Raw genomic sequence first — 20,782 nt, forward strand, 5'->3', positions numbered from 1 at the left:
TTTTACAAAAGTGAGTACACCCCTCACATTTTCATGTGACAACACTGAAGATATGACACTTTGCTACAATGTAAAGTAGTGAGTGTACAGCTTGTATAACAGTGTACATTTGCTGTCCCCTCAAAATAACTCAACACACAGCCATTAATGTCGAAACGGCTGGCAACAAAAGTGAGTACACCCCTAAGTGAAAATGTCCACATTGGGCCCAATTAGCCATTTGCCCTCCCCGATGTCATGTAACTCGTAAGTGTTACAAGGTCTCAGGTGTGAATGGGGAGCAGGTGTGTTAAATTTGGTGTTATCGCTCTCACTCTCTCATACTGGTCACTGGAAGTTCAACATGGCACCTCATAGAACTTTGAGGATCTGAAAAAAAGAATTGTTGCTCTACATAAAGATGGCCTAGGCTATAAGAAGATTGCCAAGACCCTGAAACTGAGCTGCAGCACAGTGGCCAAGACCATACAGTGTTTTAACAGGACAGGTTCTACTCAAAACAGGCCTCGCCATGGCCGACCAAAGAAGTTGAGTGCACATTCTCAGCGTCATATCAAGAGGTTGTCTTTGGGAAATAGACATATGAGTGCTGCCAGCATTGCTGCAGAGGTTGAAGGGGGGGGGGGGGGGTCAGCCTGTCAGTGCTCAGACCACCACACCGCACACTGCATTAAGTTGGTCTGCATGGCTGTCATCCCAGAACGAAGCCTCCCATAAAGATGATGCTCAAGAAAGCCCGCAAACAGTTTGCTGAAGACAAGAGCAGACTAAGGACATAGATTACTGGAACCATGTCCTGTGGTCTGGTGAGACCAAGATAAACTTATTTGGTTCAGATGGTGTCAAGTGTGTGTGGCAGCAACCAGGTGAGGAGTACCAAGACAAGTGTGTCTTGCCTACAGTCAAGCATGGTGATGGGAGAGTTCATTGAGGGAACCATGAATGCCAAAATGTACTGTGACATACTGAAGCAGAGCATGATCCCCTCCCTTCAGAGACTGGGCCGCAGGGCAGTAATCCAACATGACAACAAATCCAAACACACCTACAAGACAACCCCATTGCCTTGTTAAAGAAGCTGAGGGTAAAGATGATGGACTGGCAAAGCATGTCTCCAGACCAAAATCCTATTGGGCATCTGTGGGGCATCCTCAAATGGAAGGTGGAGGAGTGCAAGGTCTCTAACATCCACCAGCTCCGTGATGTCGTCATGGAGAGTGGAAGAGGACTCCAGTGGCAACTTGTGAGGCTCTGGTGAACTCCATGCCCAAGAGGGTTAAGGCAGTGCTGGAAAATAATGATGGCCACACAGAATATTGACACTTTTGGCACTATTTGGACATTTCCACTTAAAGGTGTAATCACTTTTATTGCCAGCGGTTTAGACATTAATGGCTGTGTGTAGAGTTATTTTGAGGGGACAGCAAATTTACAATGTTGTACAAGCTATACACTCACTACTTTATTACATTGTAGCAAAGTAATTTCTTCAGTGGTGTCACATGAAAATATATAATAAAATATTTATAAAAAATGTGAGGGGTGTACTCACTTCTGTGAGATAATGTATGTTGGTCAAAGCTGGACCAATTTAGCTTAAGGCCCCTTTCACACAGGCGGACCGTTCAGATCCGCCTGTTCGTTTTTTTGGCGGATCTGAACGGTCCCCCCATGCATTCCTATGGGGCATCGGATGGCAGCGGAGACATGTCCGCTGACATCCGACCCGATCCGTCAAATCTGGATGGAAACCCTATTTTCCATCCGTGCAGCGGATCGGATCGGATGAGAACGGACCGACGGTCCGTTCCCATCCGATTTTCCCCATAGAGATGCATGGGGAACTGACAGCTGTGTCCCTGCACACAGCACGGAGACACAGCTGTCATCTGCCTGCTCAGCAGGGGATCGGCGGCTCGATCCCCCGCTGAGAAAAGCGGAGTCCGTTTGACGGACATAGTGTGTGAAAGGAGCCTTAAGCATTGTGGCTTCCCTTGGATCCTCTCTGCCTCCAGCTTCATATTGAAGTGGTTAATTAAAAAGTTAAAAACAAATTAATTATAAAAAATATAAAATCGATTTAAAAAAAAGAAAAAAAAAAAACTGTCCATTTCTGTCCAGAATTTTGATTTGGCTGCATCACTAGCAGCTTGGACCAGGTAGGGCATGGTATAGTGTTAGTTCACCTTCATTTTCTGTTAAAAGGGTGAACTTACACTTAAAATGAAGTTTAAAATACTGGTGACGCATTGCAACTCCAGATCACGTTGGCAAGAAAGACTGGCATCGTGTGTTCATAAAGAAGCATAGCAGTAGGCAGTTTAGGACTGAAGATAAGTACAACAGCCCAAGCTGCCTTTTTTTTTTTTTTTTTTGTTTTTTATTGTAACACTTGCATTGAAGCTTATAAATTAATTAGAGGTCTGCAGGCAAGTTTCTAATCAGGGCAATTTATAAAATGAACAGGCACTCCGCTGATGGATTATCATCTGAAAACTGGCTAACCATTGTTCAGACCCCACAAAAAAAAAAAAAAAAAAATTACTGGAAACAGTCTGCAACTAAATGTTTTAAAAAACTTTATTGCTTCTACAAAACAGCTAATCCAAAGACAAAAAGCAGACACAAGTAAATTGATTTTTGGTAAAGATTTGCCTGGAGTTCTCTTTTAAAGGCAGAGCCTTCTGAAAAGCCAGGCATATAATCAGATGACCTAAATATTAAACAAAAACAATCATAAATAATGTGCCTGTCCTACATACAATCAGTATATATATATATATATATATATATATATATATATATATATATATATATATATATATATATATATATATATATAACTAAATGTCACTCTAAATCATATTTCCATATCATATGACTGCTAAAGCCAGTAAAACATGCTATGCTTTTGAGTGACTAAACCTTAGTACCCAACCACACCCATTCTTTTCACTGAATCCTTCCAACACCCCATGCTCTGTAAATATTTGTAGAACTCTCCTATTAACATATAGTTAATCAGGAAAACAATTAATAAAAATGTATACTGGCTGCAATGTAGCTCGATTCTCTGAAACGGACTTGAGGCAGGACCGCTCTTTGCGCCATGGTCCACAATAAAAGAAAGCCTGTATGTTGAATTGTCTGCGTGGCCTTCATCCAGTAGCTTTTGCTTATTTTTTTAATAAGTCGAGTAACTTGCCTTGTACACTAGTAGCGGGCACCAAACATGCATTCCTTGGTACAAGACCTGGGAAATCCCAAGCTACTCTTCCTGCCAGCTTAGAAAATGATGTGCCTTCTTCTGAAGAATTAGAAAAACACACACACCAAAATATAGACTTTGGTGAATTCATAAAAGGGGGGGGGGGGGTCATAGACACACAAAGTGACTGTGCTTGTGCCACAGAGAGTCACAGACAGGTACATTAATCTGCTGATGCCAGTACTGAGGAAAGAGTGTCCATACTAGATACTCCTTCCTTATACAATCCCTCCTGCCACAGCCTCTGCGCTGTCACATTGATAGGCACATGACCAAGAAGTTTCAAACTAGAGGTGGAGGGAGCCTGGTGGGAAACCGAGACTAGTGCACTTTTGATTGAAAGCATGGCAGTAGGTGGATCCAAAGCTGATATTCAGTTCAATACCTGCTTTGGAAGCCTCCACTGTGCACTGTCAAAGGTAAAACAGCTGCTACACCTTTGTGGTGGGCGAAGCCTGATAAAAAAAATCTGAGACTAGTTCCCCACCAGGTCTGCTTTGCCTTTGATTGACAATGCACACAAGGGGGGAAATTTTAAAACCGCTATTGGAATGAATAGCAGCTTTAGATCTGCCCACTGCCATGCAACTGTCAATCAAAAGAAAATCAGACCTGATAGGGATTGTAGTCTCTCAGTTCCCCATTAGGCTCCACCCACCTCTTGCTTCCAAATCCACTATTGGACAGAACCCATACACTGCCATTCGCTGCAAAGCAAACATGATGGAGAACTAGTCTCTCAGAGATCCTCATGAAGCTCCATCCACTGTTAGTGCAGTGTGACTTGACTCATTGGTTGCTAGGACGCAGGCAGCCTTCCTTCTAGCAACCAATGCTGTAAATGTAAAACACAAACATTTTAATAAAGCAATGAAAAGACAGCACCCTTCTCCCCTGTACACCAACTCTGAGTGGGTCTTAATTAACACCAGTTTTCTTATTTGTGAACTGGTTGTAACTCTTATAGAATCTGTCACAGCCATAGTAACAGACTCTAAAAATTTTGTGGTAAAAAGACGACATATCTAATACATGTGTGGGTTCTTGTACCGAAAACTGGTGCAAGGCTTTCATGAATTAAGCACGTCATAGTAAAAAGGACCAAACCACCAGAAAAGAGACCTTACTGCTTTATTAAATTTGCCTAACAGTCTTTTCAATAGACATGGCCCATTTGTATTTTAATTTTCCGCAGTAAGAAAATCAGTTTCTATTTCACCAACCCACTTTTCAGGTCTATTTCCCAAAACAAGCCCATACACTATTTTTTTGTTTTTAGGTATGTAGCTCCATCTTGTGGCTAAAATGTGGAGGTGTCTTTTTACACAAAATAAAAGTGAACTAAGTCAAGGGCTGCACCATCCGCTCCCAAGACCTAGTTATTTTGTAATAATCCAACTCATCAGGACTGATGGTTAAATTCAGGAGGGGAAGGACAAGTGGTCTAGATTTTATGAAGATAAATCAACATTTGTGTAGGAGTGTGTCAGTGAGCAGCACAATCATATAACCCCCAGCACAGTGCCATTTCAAGCCCCATTAACCCTCATCCATACAATAATGGCAGTGCAGTGAACACCCTTAACTCTATTCATTATTGGCCAGTGGCAATGCTGTATTCTTTCTTATCCCTGCATGGCTGATCAAAAGCAGTGCTGTAAATTCCCTCTCCCTGCATTAGTGATCAATGGTGGTGCTGTTAACTGTCACCCAACTGTCACCCGACATTGTGATTAGATGCAGGGTTTTTTTAACCCCACTCAATGTTTACTTACCAGATCACGCACTTCTGCATCGCTCCCTCTCCCTGAGACTTCAGGCTAAGACTATACAACTCTGCCTGACAGCACTGGCTTTAGTTCAGTGCTGGGGGCAAGAATGCACAGAGCTGTCACTGCAAAGTGTCCAACAGGTGGCAAACCCTGCCCAGGACACAAAGGGCTGCCGCACAGAGTAAGCAGGCTATGTGTTGGGTACAAGGGCTCTGCATGGATCTGTGGACAAGAGGTGGGGGCAGACCAGTTGATGTACTATTCCAACTCCAACGGGTTTAAATGGCAAAAAACCTTATGCTGCTGCCTTGCATGGGCTGTCAACAAGGAAAACCAGAAAGGATATCAAAGGTCTAGAAGTCACAGGTAATAAAGTCACACCATAACTGAACATCAGGAATAGCATTTTAAGGGTTGAATACAGATCAGTTTCAGTGTTATTTAAAGCTGGTCAAAAACCAGGGTGGATTGGAGTTATATCAACTAGATTTAAATCATATTTTTTAAAGAGCAACATCTATGTCCAGCAGCGACTCGTCCTCTGACCCACTGTTGACTCACCGACAGTCCCATTTACTTTAATGGGACAGCTGGTGATGCCGCAGTAACACTGCAAGGTGAGGGACATGGCTGTAGCGGGTGGGGTGAGTGGATGCCTGCTAACAGGCGCTGCTATGATGGATCTGAAATAACAGGACTCATTCTTGCTGATAGTTAGTGTGAAATTGTGTGAATGTATCAATGCAGTGCATGTTATCTCAGCTTGCAGAACTTGGATTCATTGAATGAGTTTACCAAAAATTTAAAAATTGCAGTACACACAGCCTCATAACTAAGCTCCATTTCATTCTGAATAAACTAAAATCATTAATGTATCTATATTTAGATTAATTTTTACTCTAAAAGTATTTTATTAAAATAATTTTGGAAAAAAAAAAAAAAATCAGATTTAACCACTTAAGCCCCGGAAGATTTTACCCCCTTCCTGACCAGGGCCTATTTTGCGATTCGGCACTGCGTGACTAACGGACAATTGCGTGGTCGTGCGACAATGTACCCAAATGAAATTGACGTCCTTTTTTTCCCACAAACAGAGCTTTCTTTTGGTGCCATTTGATCACCTGTGCGATTTTTACTTTTTGCGCTATAAACAAAAAAAAGACCGAAAATTTTGAAAAAATAATATTTTTCACATTATTTTTTTATATGAAAAAACCCCAAAAATATGTAAAAAAAAATCAAAATTTAACATTTTAGGCCAATTTGTTTTCTGCTACATATTTTTGGTAAAAAAAAAAAAAAAATCGCAATAAGCGTATTTTGATTGGTTTGCGCAAAAGTTATTGCATTTACTAAGGGAAAGATTTATGTAATTTTTATTTATTTTTTTAAACGAGTAATGGCGGCGATCTGCGATTTTTTTTGCGGGACTGCGACATTGCGGCGGACAGATCGGACCCCTGACAGACATTTTTGACACTTTTGGGGGTACCAGTGACATTACTACAGTAATCAGTGCTATACATATGCACTGTTACTGTAAAAACGACACTGGCAAGGAAGGGGTTAATTTTATAAGTGATCAAGGAGTTAAGTGTGTTCCTAGGGGCGTGTTTCTAACTGTAAAGGGGTGTGGCTTTTGATGTAACCACAGACATACGATCCTACATAGCAGGATCGTATGATCTCTGCAGTTACACCAGGGAGAATGACAGGCGGCTTTGTTTACATCAGCCGCCTGCCTTTCTCCCTCTCTACCGGGAGATCGCGAGTGACATCGGGTCCGCCGGTCACACGCGCGGGAATGCAGGGGAACGAGCGGTGGCGCGCACTCGCATCCTGCAGGCTACTGGGCGAGCAATGTAGTACTACATCACTTTGCCCAGGAGGGGCTGACTGCCACAGTAAATGTACTGTGGGCGGTCGGCAAGTGGTTAAATAAAAAAAAAAAAATCCTTTTTTTTTTTTTTTTTTTTTTTTAAATAGTCGATTTCTATCCACTCTGTCATATACTATACAATCTGACTGTGTAATCTCCTTTATAGTCACCAAAACGAATAGGAGTACAAACTTAAAACAATGTAATTCAAAAAGTATCAAATGAGGGCAGCCTTTTCACTACATATTTGATTATATATCTAAAAGCAGACTGTTTACAGTGGATATAAAAAGTCTACACACCCCTGTTAAAATGTCAGGTTTCTGTGATGTAAAAAAAAAAAAAAAAAAAATGGGACAAAGATAAATCATTTCAGAAGTTTTTCCACCTTTAATGGGACCTATAAACTGTACAAACTAAAATAATATAATGTTGAAGCACCTTTAGATTTTATTACAGTACTCAGTCTATTTGGGTATGTCTATCAGCATGGCACATCTTGACTTGGCAATATTTGCCCACTCTGCCAAAAAAACTCCAAATCTGTCAGATTGTGAGGGCATCTCCTGTGGACAGCCTCTTCAGATCACCCATAGATTTTAAATCAGATTCAGGTCTGGACTCTGGATGGGCCATTCCTAAACTTTAATCTTCTTCTGGTGAAGCTATTCCTTTGTTGATTTGGATTTATGCTTTGGGTCATTGTAATGCTGAAAGATGAAGTTCCTCGTCATGTTCAGCTTTCTAGCAGAAGCGTGACGATTTTGTGCCAATATTAACTGATATTTGGAATGGTTCATAATTCCCTCTACCTTGACTTTTCATTAATTTTGAAGGGATGTCCAGTTTGTGGTAATGTCACTGTTGTGCCATATTTTCACTTGATGACTGTCTTCACTGTGTTCCATGATATGATATATCTAATGCCTTGGGAAAGTCTTTTGTTCTTTTCTCCTGACTGATACCTTTTAACAATGAGATCCCTCTGATGCTTTGGAAGCTCTCTGCAGACCATGGCTTTTGCTGTAGCATGTGACTAAGAAAATGTCAGGAAAGACCTACTAGAACAGCTGAACTTTATTTGGGGTTAATCAGAGGCACTTTAAATAATGGCAGGAGTGTACTGACTCCTATTTAACATGAGTTTGAATGTGATTGCTTAATTCTGAACACAGCTATATCCCAAGGTGTAAGAGAGTGTGCAAAAGATTGCAGTTTGATTTTCAATTGAGTTGTACAGTTTAGGTCACAATAAAAGGTGGAAAAAGTTCTGAAATGATTTAGCTTGGTCTCATTTTTTTACATCACAGAAACCTGACATTTTTATAGGGGAGTGTAGGAACCGGGACAATCACCCCATGAAGTAACAAGTCTTGCACTGCTCCAAAGTGACCCTGTACACGAACTGGGGACAAGTGCAGGTTGGAAGGAAAGAACCTTTCCAGAGGAAAAGAGTGAAACTCGATATTGTAGCCGGACCGAATGACTTTGTGGACCCATTTGACCTGTACCAGAGATGTCCACGGATCCGGAAATCAGCGAAGACGCCCCCCCCCCCCCCCATTCCATGCAGAGGAAGCCTTGTCCGAAGGTGTGGAAGAGCCCCTCGTTGCTTTCCAGACCAGGTCCTCCTGTAACCTTTGGGGGAGGACCTGAAGGACTATTATCCCTTGCTTGAAGGAGGAAAAAAAAAAAGCCTCTTATGAGCCGAGAAGAATGGCCCACGTCTACGACAGGGCTCCTTGCCCTTGGTAGCCTGCGGAAGAAGAGTAGTCTTCCTCCCTGTGAGACCCTAAAGATGTCATCCAAGGAAGTTCCAAACAGGCGATTGCCCACAAAAGGAGAGATCAGATAAGGCCTTCTTAGACGTCTGGTCTGCAGACCAGCATTGTCAGCCAGATAAGACGCCTAAGGACCACTGCTGATACAGACAGCGTAAAATTAAAAGGAGCCGCATCCAAAGAGGCATCACAGATAAATCGTAGCCCCTGGATCAACTGACCTGCCAGCTCCGCAAAGGCAGGGGGAAGCTGTATGGGATTAGCCCACTCGTCAGACACCAGGGCAATAGTAAATACCGGCCTAAACCGAACCAGCCATAGTGAGAGATATGGTGGGCCAGAGTCTCCTCTTGCCTATTAACCAGATCTTTAAAGGCCAAGGACTCAACTAGAATTAAGGTAGCTTTATTTAACCTGGAAACCGGCGAGCCCTCCACAGGTGGGACCGTCCACTTTTTAAGTAGGGAATCCCTATAAGGATACTGCATAGCAAAAACGCTTAGGGACCTCAAGAGTGCATTTTGGACAACTCCACAATTATGTGACAATGTTGTCAAAATAAGTGGGAAAAGGGAACACCCCTGCCGCAGTGGAGGACCTGTGGTGCCAAAAGGGACCAGCGCCTCCGACGCAGCATCTCCGCCGTGTTTAAAATGTCACGCTCTGACACAATCAGTGCATCCACCAGCGCCTTTTCATGCACAGCTAGAGGAGCAGAAGAACCATCCTCACTGTCTGAGCACTTAGGGTGCATGGACGCAGACCGTGTAGGGTGACTCGCATCCGCAGCGGCCGAAACACATTCAGGATCTGATGGACAGATGAGGCAGGGGAGGGCGGTGGACGCTACATACTAGGGTCACCCGGAAAAACATAATCAGGGGAAGGCCGTCCACTGCGATCCCGCAAGGGGGACGCCAACCCAGGGTCCACGAATGGACCACCAGCTGGACCCCAAAAAAAAAAAAGGGGGGGGTCGTCCTCCGAGCCCCTCCATAGAGGCCCGCACAATAGGAAATAGCCCACTTAAAAGGGGAACACCCTCTGTGACGCAGACGCGCAGGCAGGGTATCCTGATGGCCCCGCAGTGCTAAAAGGGGTAGGTGCCCTCCACAATAATGGTGGTAAGGTTGCCATCAAAAATGAATCTGCCCCCACAGCGCCACACCTTCCAAGGGAGGTGCCCAGCTGGCCGCATGGCCTAGTAGACCACAAGTCCTGGCCTCAATTAGTATGGAGGCCCAGCACGCAAGTGCACTCATCCCAGCCAGACTCACTGGCCCAAAAAAAAAAAAAAAAATGTTGTGGATGCCCAGCCGCCTGGGCACGAGCCTCAGCGGAGCCGACCCCCTGTAAAAAGCAGAGGAAAGGGCGGATGCCCAAAAAGGGGCTGGTGGCTTCAGTCACCCTCACTGGGGCAGCACCCCTTAGCTCCCGACCAGTAGGCCACAAAGCTGTGGCCTAAATCTTGGCCTGGATGCGGCCGTGTGAGGCACAGAGCAGCGGATGCCAAACCATTCGCCCCCTCCCCCAGCCCAACAACTCCAGCAGGGAGCCCAGTTTAGCAGGGGAACCATGCTCAACCCCCCCACCCCCGACCCCCCCCTGTTGTGCACCAGGAAAAACCCAGTCAGCAGAAACTCCAAGTAGCCCCCCTTCGGATTTTGTTGGACAAACTGTCGTGATCGGCTGCTGAACGCTGTGTACTAACAATCAGATTATCGTGCGATCAAGTCGAAAGCAATTTTTTTCATAGGATTATCTGAACGTGTGTACGTGGCATTAGAGTGTATGGCAAAAGCCAGCTCATAACCTAACCAGGGGGGCCTGAAGACCCACACAGTGACCACCAAATTTTTAGAGGGCTGGAGGGGGGGGGTCCCCACCATCCCCGGGAGGGGTTCCAGGTCCACCACAAAAACCCTCCAGGGGTAGAGGGGGAGACAGCTACTTACCATACCAGGAACAGGGTGAGCACCGCTCCCGACAGACCACCCCTCTATCGGGATGTGGGTAGCTGTGGGCCAGGAGGAATGCTGCGACTCGTGAGACGTTTAACTCGCAGGCTAGCCCCATCCACCTAGCGCGAAGCCTGCATGCACTTGCTGGCCAGACTGGGGGGACCCTCTGGATCTAGATTATCCAGTCCATCGCCCAGTCCAGCATTTGATAGTAGATTCTCACAGGAACAAAATAATAAAGATAGGAAAAATTAATTTAAAAAGGACCAGAGATTACAGCAAGGAACTAGGTCCTTACTCCTGACTAGGCAGTAAAAAAAAAAAAAAAAAAAAACTTAGTGTCTATAGCTGAGTGTGGGTGTATACCCCCTGGGACTGCCTATAGGTGTAGTCAAACTTTTTTCTGCCTGGTGTCCTACTCCTGTAGGGGGCAGTATAACAGGGCTTGACAAAATTTGCTTGAAATCTAGGAGCCAGCTAAAAAAGTTAGGAGCCAGTTTTTTTTTTTCGCACATGCCACAGGCTTTTGTCGGACCGGCTGCCGTACACACGGGCCCAATGGCGGACAGTTTTTAATGAACTGGCTGATGTTGCCCGGCATTTGACCCATGTGTAATTTGTTTACTTCTTCTGAGAGATATTAACCGCTTCCGGACTGCCCGCCATCGATTTACTGTGGCAGGGCGGCCCTCCTGTGCAAAACGACGGCCCTCCTGCGCCTGCAGCTAGGGGGACTCCGATGCACGGGGCAGGGGGCTGACACAGATGTGGGGCGGACACAGATGACCGTTCTCTCTGAAATGATCACAGAGCTCCTGTGATCCTTCTGTATAGGAACACAGGTCTCTGTGATCATTTCACAAGCCCACCCACATACAGTTAGAAACACGCCCCTAGGTACACATTTAACACCTTGATCACCCACAGTGTTAACCCCTTCCCTGCCAGTGACATTAATACAGTAACAGTGCATATTTTTAACACCGATTACTGTAGTAATGTCACTGGTGTCAAAAATGTCAGTTAGGGGTCCGATCTGTCCGCCGCCATTTCACAGTCCCGCTAAAAAACGCAGATCACCGCCATTACTAGTAAAAAAAAAAAAAAAATAAATTACATAAATCTTTCCCTTAGTAGTAGACGCGATAACTTTTGCGCAACCAATCAAAATGCGCTTATTGCAATTTTTTTACCAAAAATATGTAGCAAAAAAACAAATTGGCCTAAAATGTTAAAAAAAAAATATTTTTACAGTTTTTTTTTGGGGGGGGGGGGGAAATGTTATATAGCAGAAAGTGAAAAATATTGTTTTTTTTTTTTTTTCAGAAGTGTTGCTCTTTTTTTGTGCAAAAAATAAAAAATGCAGGGGTGATCAAATACCACCAAAAGAAAGCTCTATTTGTGGGGAAAAAGGACATCAATTTTATTTGGGTACAGCATCGCATGACAGTAGCAATTGTCCGTTAAATATATAACAAAAAGTGCAGCGCTATCAAATATGGATTATGAAGATGATATCGAGGAGAGCAGTCCACAGGTGCAAATTATGGTGAAGCATGCACAAGATATAAACATTCAGTGCTCTTCAATGTGCTTGTAATCCTCCACCCAGTCTCATTAGCCTCTTACCTCACACTTAGCCCGTGTCACCAGACGGGCTAGTAAGACAAACTTTCTCCAAAGATATCACCAATATAGATCAGATCAGTATTCCTCGTCATCAGAAAATAAGGCTCACAGGTAACAGATCACAGGTCCATCGAAAAACAAAGGTCCGGACATAGTGCATTACCGCAATAAATTACTTTATTGAACATAGCATAAAATCATAAAATTACCTTGTAAAGCACTATACAAGTGCATGTGATGAGCAGATCGAATTACACACAGCGGTCTGATGAAGTCCCGCCTAGTGGGATGTAATGTGTGCGAAGGAGGAGGGGCCAGTGACGTCACCCACCATCCATTGCGGTCGAGACCGCTGTGTGTAATTCGATCTGCTCATCACATGCACTTGTATAGTGCTTTACAAGGTAATTTTATGATTTTATGCTATGTTCAATAAAGTAATTTATTGCGGTAATGTACTATGTCCGGACCTTTGTTTTCCTATGGACCTGTGACCCGCTTTATGGACCTGTGATCTGTTACCTGTGAGCCTTATTTTCTGATGAAGAGGAATACTGATCTGATCTATATTGGTGATATTCTTGGAGAAAGTTTTTATGTCTTACTAGCCCGTCTGGTGACATAGGGGCTAAGTGTGAGGTGAGAGGCTAATGAGACTGGGTGGAGGATTACCAGCACATTGAAGAGCACTGAATGTTTATATCTTGTGCATGCTTCACCATAATTTGCACCTGTGGACTGCTCTCCTCGATATCATCTTCATAATCCATATTTGATAGCGTTGCACTTTTTGTTATATATTTGTTATTGGGACTTTTGGTTTATTGATCCTTTAGTCACAGCTGACAGTCACCGTTCTGTCTCCAGACATCCCAAGTCTCCTGCGAGGTGTGGGATTGCATTTGCTGGTGTCAGGGAGCCGCAGCCCGCATGTGGGAGACTCCAGAACCTCGCAGGAGACTTGGGATGTCTGGCAACAAGACACCTGCCGCAGTGTAACCCAGGCGCCAGACTGCTAATTCTAGTCGCCAATGCCACCTGGGGTTTGTCGAGCGCTGGTATAACCCAATGGTTAGGAAGAATCAGGAGCTGTGTCGGTCATACAAAAGAGAAACAAGCATTTAAAAAAAAAAAAAAAAAAAAACACAACATTTAACATGCCATGATGACATCAGCACCATGTAATCACTATGAGGGAAGGCATGCTGATACAATACTTAGGGGCTTGTGGAGATGTCTGAAGCTGTAGAAGGCTCTGCCAACCATTTAGCCCAAACTAGAGCTGCACGATTCTGGCCAAAATGAGAATCACGATTATTTTGCTTGGAATAAAGATCACGATTCTCTGTGCAACATCTTTTACATTATAAAAAAATTGGGATAACTTTACGGTTTTGTTTTATTTTTTTTATTCATTAAAGTGTATTGCGTTTGAAAGACTGCTGCGCAAATACAGTGTGACATAAAAATTTACAACAATCACCAATTTATTCTGCAGGGTCTCTGCTAAAAAATATATATATAAATGTTTGGGGGTTCAAACTACTTTTCTAGGAAAAATAAACTGATTTAACTTGCAAGCAACAAGTGTAGGAAAAAGGTTTAGTCTTTAAGAGGTTAAACTTTCTTCCTCCGGCAGAGGGAAAGAAAAGATACAATGTAATCATTTGTGTTTACAGTTCAGTGGGAGACTAATGCTGATAGGCTTTTGTGGGAAGGCTTTTTTTTTTTTTTTTGACAGCTGCTCCCTCACAGCTATGTAAAGAATTGAGCAAGTGTCATGTTAAGATCTTCAGGGGGAGTGAATCGCGATCTCGATTCTGTTACGATTAATCGTGCAGCTCTAGCCCAAACCTTACCATATTTGCGGGGGCATCTCCTGTTAGTAGAAGTGTCTTTATAAAATGGTAAGCGGTTAATCAGTTGTTTCCAAAATGGAAGCGTAGGAGGTGTGGATTTTTTCCAATACAGGGCAATGGCTTTTCGGACATAAAATAGTATGAGATTGACTAGCGTCTGCTCTGCCACTGTGGGCAGAAGATCCTCCAAAAGTCCCAGCAGACAAATGGACATTGAGGATTGCAAGGGGTGGAAACCTCTTCCCAGAATCTGGTAATGAGTGGACAGGTCCAAAATGTGTGTGAAAAGTCACCGCAACCACACCACCCCGCCGGCACTCAGGGGGATATGTGGAATTCATTTTGTGAAGCCTGTACGGGGTGAATAGGCTTGGTGCCCCAATTTAAATTGAATTAGGCGGCCCCTCAAGGAAACCAAAGATCGGAAGGGAAGTCCCACACATCGTCCCAGTCATCATTGTCCAGATCAGGTATATCCCTCAGCCATCTCGCTGTGAGGCCCTCCAATGCTGGGAAAGAAACAAATGAAATGGGAGTACAATCTAGGTGGGTTTTTCTGAACAATCAGACCGTAGTACCTTCTCCAGGATTGATTGTTCAATCAATGGGGTCGCTTGTGGGAACTGAGCACGGAAGGCATGGGAAAGCTGGTAATAGCGATAATGGTATGAACTAGGTAGGTTGAAAGAGCTACCCTTTTAAAAGTATACTAAACCCCCCCCTGCCATTGCTACATGGTTTGTCACAACTCCAGTCAGTGTTGCTGGTCAGCTTGGTCTGCAACTAAATGGGTAGAAAATATAAATGCATGTAAAATGGGACTTAATATAATGAATACAATCCATACATCCAGTAAAATATTCCCCTGCAGTATAATCATAAAATCATTCTTCACAAAAACAATATATGACTTCAGAAGTTAAATCTGACAGTTCCCTGAGCGGCCTCGTCATGGAGTCATACCAAAAAAACCTGGCTCTTAAAGAGGTTGTAAACTCGTTTGAAAAATTTTTTTTTTTTTTTTACAACCTGCAAGAGAAAACGCATAATGAGCTAGTATGCATCGCATACTAGCTCATTATGAAATATTTACCTTACAACGAGCCCCCGCCGTGCCGCTCAGTCACCTGTATGAAGGGCGACATGATTGGCCGGAGCCGCGGTGACGTCACTCCCGCGCGCGGGAGCCGATGGTCACGGCACGGGACTCTGAAGGAACGGCACGAGCGGCCGGTCCTTCAGAGCGAATGCGCCAGTGACGTCACTGGCTGCATGAAAGGTAAATATCTCCTAAACGGTGCATGTTTAGGAGATATTTACAGTACCTATAGGTAAGCCTTAATATAGGCTTACCTATAGGTACAACTTGCCGAGGAGGGTTTACTTCCTCTTTAACTTTTTTGGATGGCTCCTAGATTCAAAGCAAATTTGTCAAGCCCTGGTGATAGACACAGATATCATTTTGTCACGCAACGGCACCACAATTACCAATGCTTACAACATGGATTCATGTAACATTAGTGTTACCCAGCTCCTCATTCGGCCAGATAGCATGTCGCAAAGGCAGACATGTTGGCCCAGGAGCTTTGTTGGAGGTGGAAGAAGCTTGATGAGAATCTCAGAGAGTAGTTCACAGCCTAATAGCAGTTAAGGAATCCACCCACTGCCAATCACAAAGGTGGTGGACCCGATTGTTAAAGTGTTACTAAACCCACAAATGGTAAAATCAGCCTGTAAATGCAGTAAAGCATGCCCTTTATGCTCACTGTAGAACCTAAGGGGTTTATCCTCTGCACTGTGTAAAAAAGCGGTTTGATCCTTTCTTTTCTAATTCTCCCCTTCTTCCACTGTCCCTAATCCATCTCCTGATAAGACTGAACCTTTGGAGACACTCTGCACATGCTCAGTTTGGTGTGTATTGCTAGTTTTTTTTTTCTTCTTGGGAGGGTGCATATGATTAGCACAGGGCTAATCAGCATTGTCCAGACAGAGGGTCAGGGGTCCTTCAGCCTCATAGAACAGCCAGAGTAGAATGAAAACTCCTCCTACAAGCTTTAACAAGACAATGATAGAAATCACAAGACTGCTATATACCGCTGATAATAAAAAGGTATTTAGCAGTTTATATTTACTAAAACAATTGCATTTCCATGTTGTTTGTACTGTGGGAGACCAGTTATAATGAATTCACGTTCCTGGGTTTAGTAATACTTTAACTAGTCTCTAAGCATCCCCATCAGGTTCCACCTATTGTCAATGTTCAGCCCCTCACTCAAGATGGTCAGTGATTTCGCAACAAAACAAACAAAATAATGGAGACATGGATTGGTGTGTGATTTTAGTTCATTAAAAAATAATTTAAATAGTGCTTTTAGTTTAGTACCACTTTAAAAACTACCTAAACCCCTTGCATCTGTCAGAAAACATAAAAGCGTACGAAAAGCCAAACTTTAATTTTATTTTATTTTTTTTTTACGCTTTGGCTAGAGTAGGGGAGGGTTAAAACACCTACTGGTTTATTTTTACTATCTGTGTGCTCTTGGCGAGATTTACTTTCACATCCTGTCCCAAAGATTCAACAGGAAGTTAGAGGAAATCTCCCCAAAGTGATTGGAACTGCCCTCGCTGATGTCCCTGAAACAGGTGTTGGCATTGCAAGGTGTCCCCTTACCTATTGATCTGGGGACAACTCTAAAACTTTGGATTTCCCCTTACTTTCGCTCTTGGTGACAATGATCACCAGGGAAATAGGGGGACAAATGTTCCCAATCACAGACTGAAATAAATGCTTAGCAGGTCTACCCCTTCCCTGCTGTATCAAAAAATTAAGACTTTTTTTTTAATCTATAGATAAAATTTAACTACACTATCACAAGGTTTTCAGGAATAAGGGTAAGGGTGTTAGAATAGAGCCGTACTGCCAGAAAAATGTTGCAACTGTTTCACTGAATCACCCCAAGTATGTTGCAATATTTTAAATTAATAGTTAATCATATTAATTACATCACCACAGGGTGGTACTGTGGATGTACAGTACAGACCAAAAGTTTGGACACACCTTCTCATTCAAAGAGTTTCTTTATTTTCATGACCATGAAAATTGTAGAGTCACACTTCAAGAGGTAGTCACCTGAAATGGTTTTCACTTCACAGGTGTGCCGTGTCAGGTTTAATAAGTTCTTGCCTTATAAATGGGGTTGGGACCATCAGTTGTGTTGTGCAGAAGTCAGGCGGATACACAGCTGATAGTCCTACTGAATAGACTGTTAGAATTTGTATTATGGCAAGAAAAAAGCAGCTAAGTACAGGAAAATGAGTGGCCATCACTACTTTAAGAACTGAAGGTCAGTCAGTCCGAAAAATTGGGAAAACTTTGAAAGTGTCCCCAAGTGCAGTCACAAAAACCATCAAGCGCTACAAAGAAACTGGCTCACATGCGGACCGCCCCAGGAAAGGAAGACCAAGAGTCACCTCTGCTGCGGAGGATAAGTTCATCCGAGTCACCAGCCTCAGAAATCGCAGGTTAACAGCAGCTCAGATTAGAGACCAGGTCAATGGCACACGGAGTTCTAGCAGCAGACACATCTCTAGAACAACTGTTAAGAGGAGACTGTGTGAATAAGGCCTTCATGGTAGAATATCTGCTAGGAAACCACTGCTAAAGAAAGGCAACAAGCAGAAGAGACTTGTTTGGGCTAAAGAACACAAGGAATGGACATTAGACCAGTGGAAATCTGTGCTTTGGTCTGATGAGTCCAAATTTAAGATCTTTGGTTCCAACCACCGTGTCTTTGTGCGACGCAGAAAAGGTGAACGGAAGGACTCTACATGCCTGGTTCCCACCGTGAAGCATGGAGGAGGAGGTGTGATGGTGCGGGGGTGCTTTGCTGGTGACACTGTTGGGGATTTATTCAAAATTGAAGGCATACTGAACCAACATGGCTACCACAGCATCTTGCAGTGGCATGCTTTTCCATCCGGTTTGCATTTAGTTGGACCATCATTTATTTTTCAACAGGACAATGACCCCAAACATACCTCAAGGCTGTGTAAGGGCTATTTGACCAAGAAGGAGAGTGATGGGGTGCTGCGCCAGATGACCTGGCCTCCACAGTCACCGGACCTGAACCCAATCGAAATGGTTTGGGGTGAGCTGGACCGCAGAATGAAGGCAAAAGGGCCAACAAGTGCTAAGCATCTCTGGGAACTCCTTCAAGACTGTTGGAAGACCATTTCAGGTGACTACCTCTTGAAGTGTGACTCTACAATTTTCATAGTCATGAAAATAAAGAAAACTCTTTGAATGAGAAGGTGTGTCCAAACTTTTGGTCTGTACTGTATATGAAAGTAGCAAAAGTGCCACATTCTAATTAGTCTGGAAATCAACTCAGAGAATGTGGACTTTTTAGGCACCAAAACAACAAAAAAGTGTTTTATAAAAATACATTTCTCTCTCTCTCCTTTCCAAACTCCTTTCTTTAAACCCCCTCTGCTCCTTCCTTTGTCTACCCCCCCCCCCCCCACCTCTCCTTTCTTCTCCTTCCTGTGTCTTTCCCTGGATATCTCTAACTTTTCTAAGGCTCCTTTCACACGGCCGCTCCGTGTGAAAGGTCCGCTGCGGGACTTTTTTTTTTTTTTTACCACGGAGCGGATGACATTTCTGTCATCCGCTCCGTGTGCCCGCATATCATCCCATCCGTTTGCGGATGATATGCGGACATAATGTATGTCTATGGCACTGCGGGTGTCAGCGGATGACACCGCTGACACCCGATTTTCCTTCCTTTCCGTGTTTTACACGGAAGAAAAAATGGGTTCTGTTCCATTTGTAAAAACGGAACAGAACTGAATGGAGGAAAATCGGGTGTCAGCGGGTGGTATTCCGCTGACACCCGCAGTGCCATTCACTTACATTATGTCCGCAAATCATCCGCAAACGGATTGGATGATTTGCGGACACACGGAGCGGCCGTGTGAAAGGAGCCTTATTCTCCCTTGTGATTTGTAGAGTAAAGCTATTTGGTTGTATTTGCCCACCAGTGTCATTTCTCTTTGTTGGCTCATACTATTATCACTGTATATTACAGTTATCTGCTAGTCTGCAAAGGTGCATCCGATTGTTGGGATTCTGTATGTATATTAGGTGTCCCCGCATCCACTTGACTGCCGAATGTGCACTTTGAGCAGTTTGAACTTCTGTTCATGGCCGGAAAATGGGATTAAACACTGCTCTATCCACATGAGGAAATGATGTATGTACAAACTATATATTACTTCTAGATTGTAAACTCTACGAGCAGGTCCCTCCGATTCCTCCTGTATTGAATTGTAACTGTACTGTCTGCCCTCAGGTTGTAATGTGCTGCCTGAACTGTTGGCACTATATAAAATCTTATAGAATACTAATAATAATAATAATAAACAATATTAATGTGTAAAAGATTTCCATTGGATACTTCTGTCTATTTAGAATATGTACTCAAGCTCCTGAAACATAGAAACATAGAAACATAGAATGTGTCGGCAGATAAGAACCATTTGGCCCATCTAGTCTGCCCAATATATCTGAATCCTATGAATAGTCCCTGGCCCTATCTTATATGAAGGATAGCCTTATGCCTATCCCATGCATGCTTAAACTCCTTCACTGTATTTGCAGCTACCACTTCTGCAGGAAGGTTATTCCATGCATCCACTACTCTCTCAGTAAAGTAATACTTCCTCATATTACTTTTAAACCTTTGCCCCTCTAATTTAAAACTGTGTCCTCTTGTGGTAGTTTTTCTTCTTTTAAATATGCTCTCCTCCTTTACCGAGTTGATTCCCTTTATGTATTTAAAAGTTTCTATCATATCCCCTCTGTCTCTTCTTTCTTCCAAGCTATACATGTTAAGGTCCTTTAACCTTTCCTGGTAAGTTTTTTCCTGCAATCCATGTACTAGTTTAGTAGCTCTTCTCTGAACTCTCTCTAGAGTATCTATATCCTTCTGGAGATATGGCCTCCAGTACTGCGCACAATACTCCAAGTGAGGTCTCACCAGTGTTCTGTACAGCGGCATAAGCACTTCTCTCTTTCTACTGCTTATACCTCTCCCTATACATCCAAGCATTCTGCTGGCATTTCGTGCTGCTCTATTACATTGTCTTCCCGCCTTTAAGTCTTCTGAAATAATTACTCCTAAATCCCTTTCCTCAGATACTGAGGTCAGGACTGTGTCAAATATTCTATATTCTGCCCTTGGGTTTTTACGTCCCAGGTGCATTATCTTGCACTTATCCACATTAAATTTCAGTTGCCAGAGTTCTGACCATTTTTCTAGTTTTCCTAAATCCTTTTCCATTTGGCGTTTCCCTCCAGGAACATCAACCCTGTTACATATCTTTGTGTCATCAGCAAAAAGACAAACCTTACCATCGAGGCCTTTTGCAATATCACTTATGAAGATATTAAACAAAATTGGTCCCAGTACAGATCCCTGAGGTACCCCACTGGTAACTGAAGAAGTGATATGCCGCAAAACATGTAGAGCTCCAAGCTACTTGAACCCACGCCAATACTTTTGGAACCTTGACAGCCCATGGGATGAGTCTGGGCTTCGAGATTATGTAGTAGCTTGTTTTTTGAAGAGTATA

At 43.4% G+C, this 20,782-nt stretch overlaps 1 protein-coding gene across 1 annotated transcript in view; it reads right to left on the reverse strand.

The window, feature by feature from the left end:
* Nucleotides 1-20,782, reverse strand: part of PTPN11 (protein tyrosine phosphatase non-receptor type 11) — a 113,645-nt gene that overhangs the window by 83,611 nt on the left and 9,252 nt on the right. The window lies entirely within an intron of this gene.

This window comes from Pelophylax lessonae (assembly GCF_965119305.1).
Source record: "Pelophylax lessonae genome assembly, chromosome: 1".
Classification (NCBI taxonomy): Eukaryota; Metazoa; Chordata; class Amphibia; order Anura; family Ranidae; genus Pelophylax; species Pelophylax lessonae.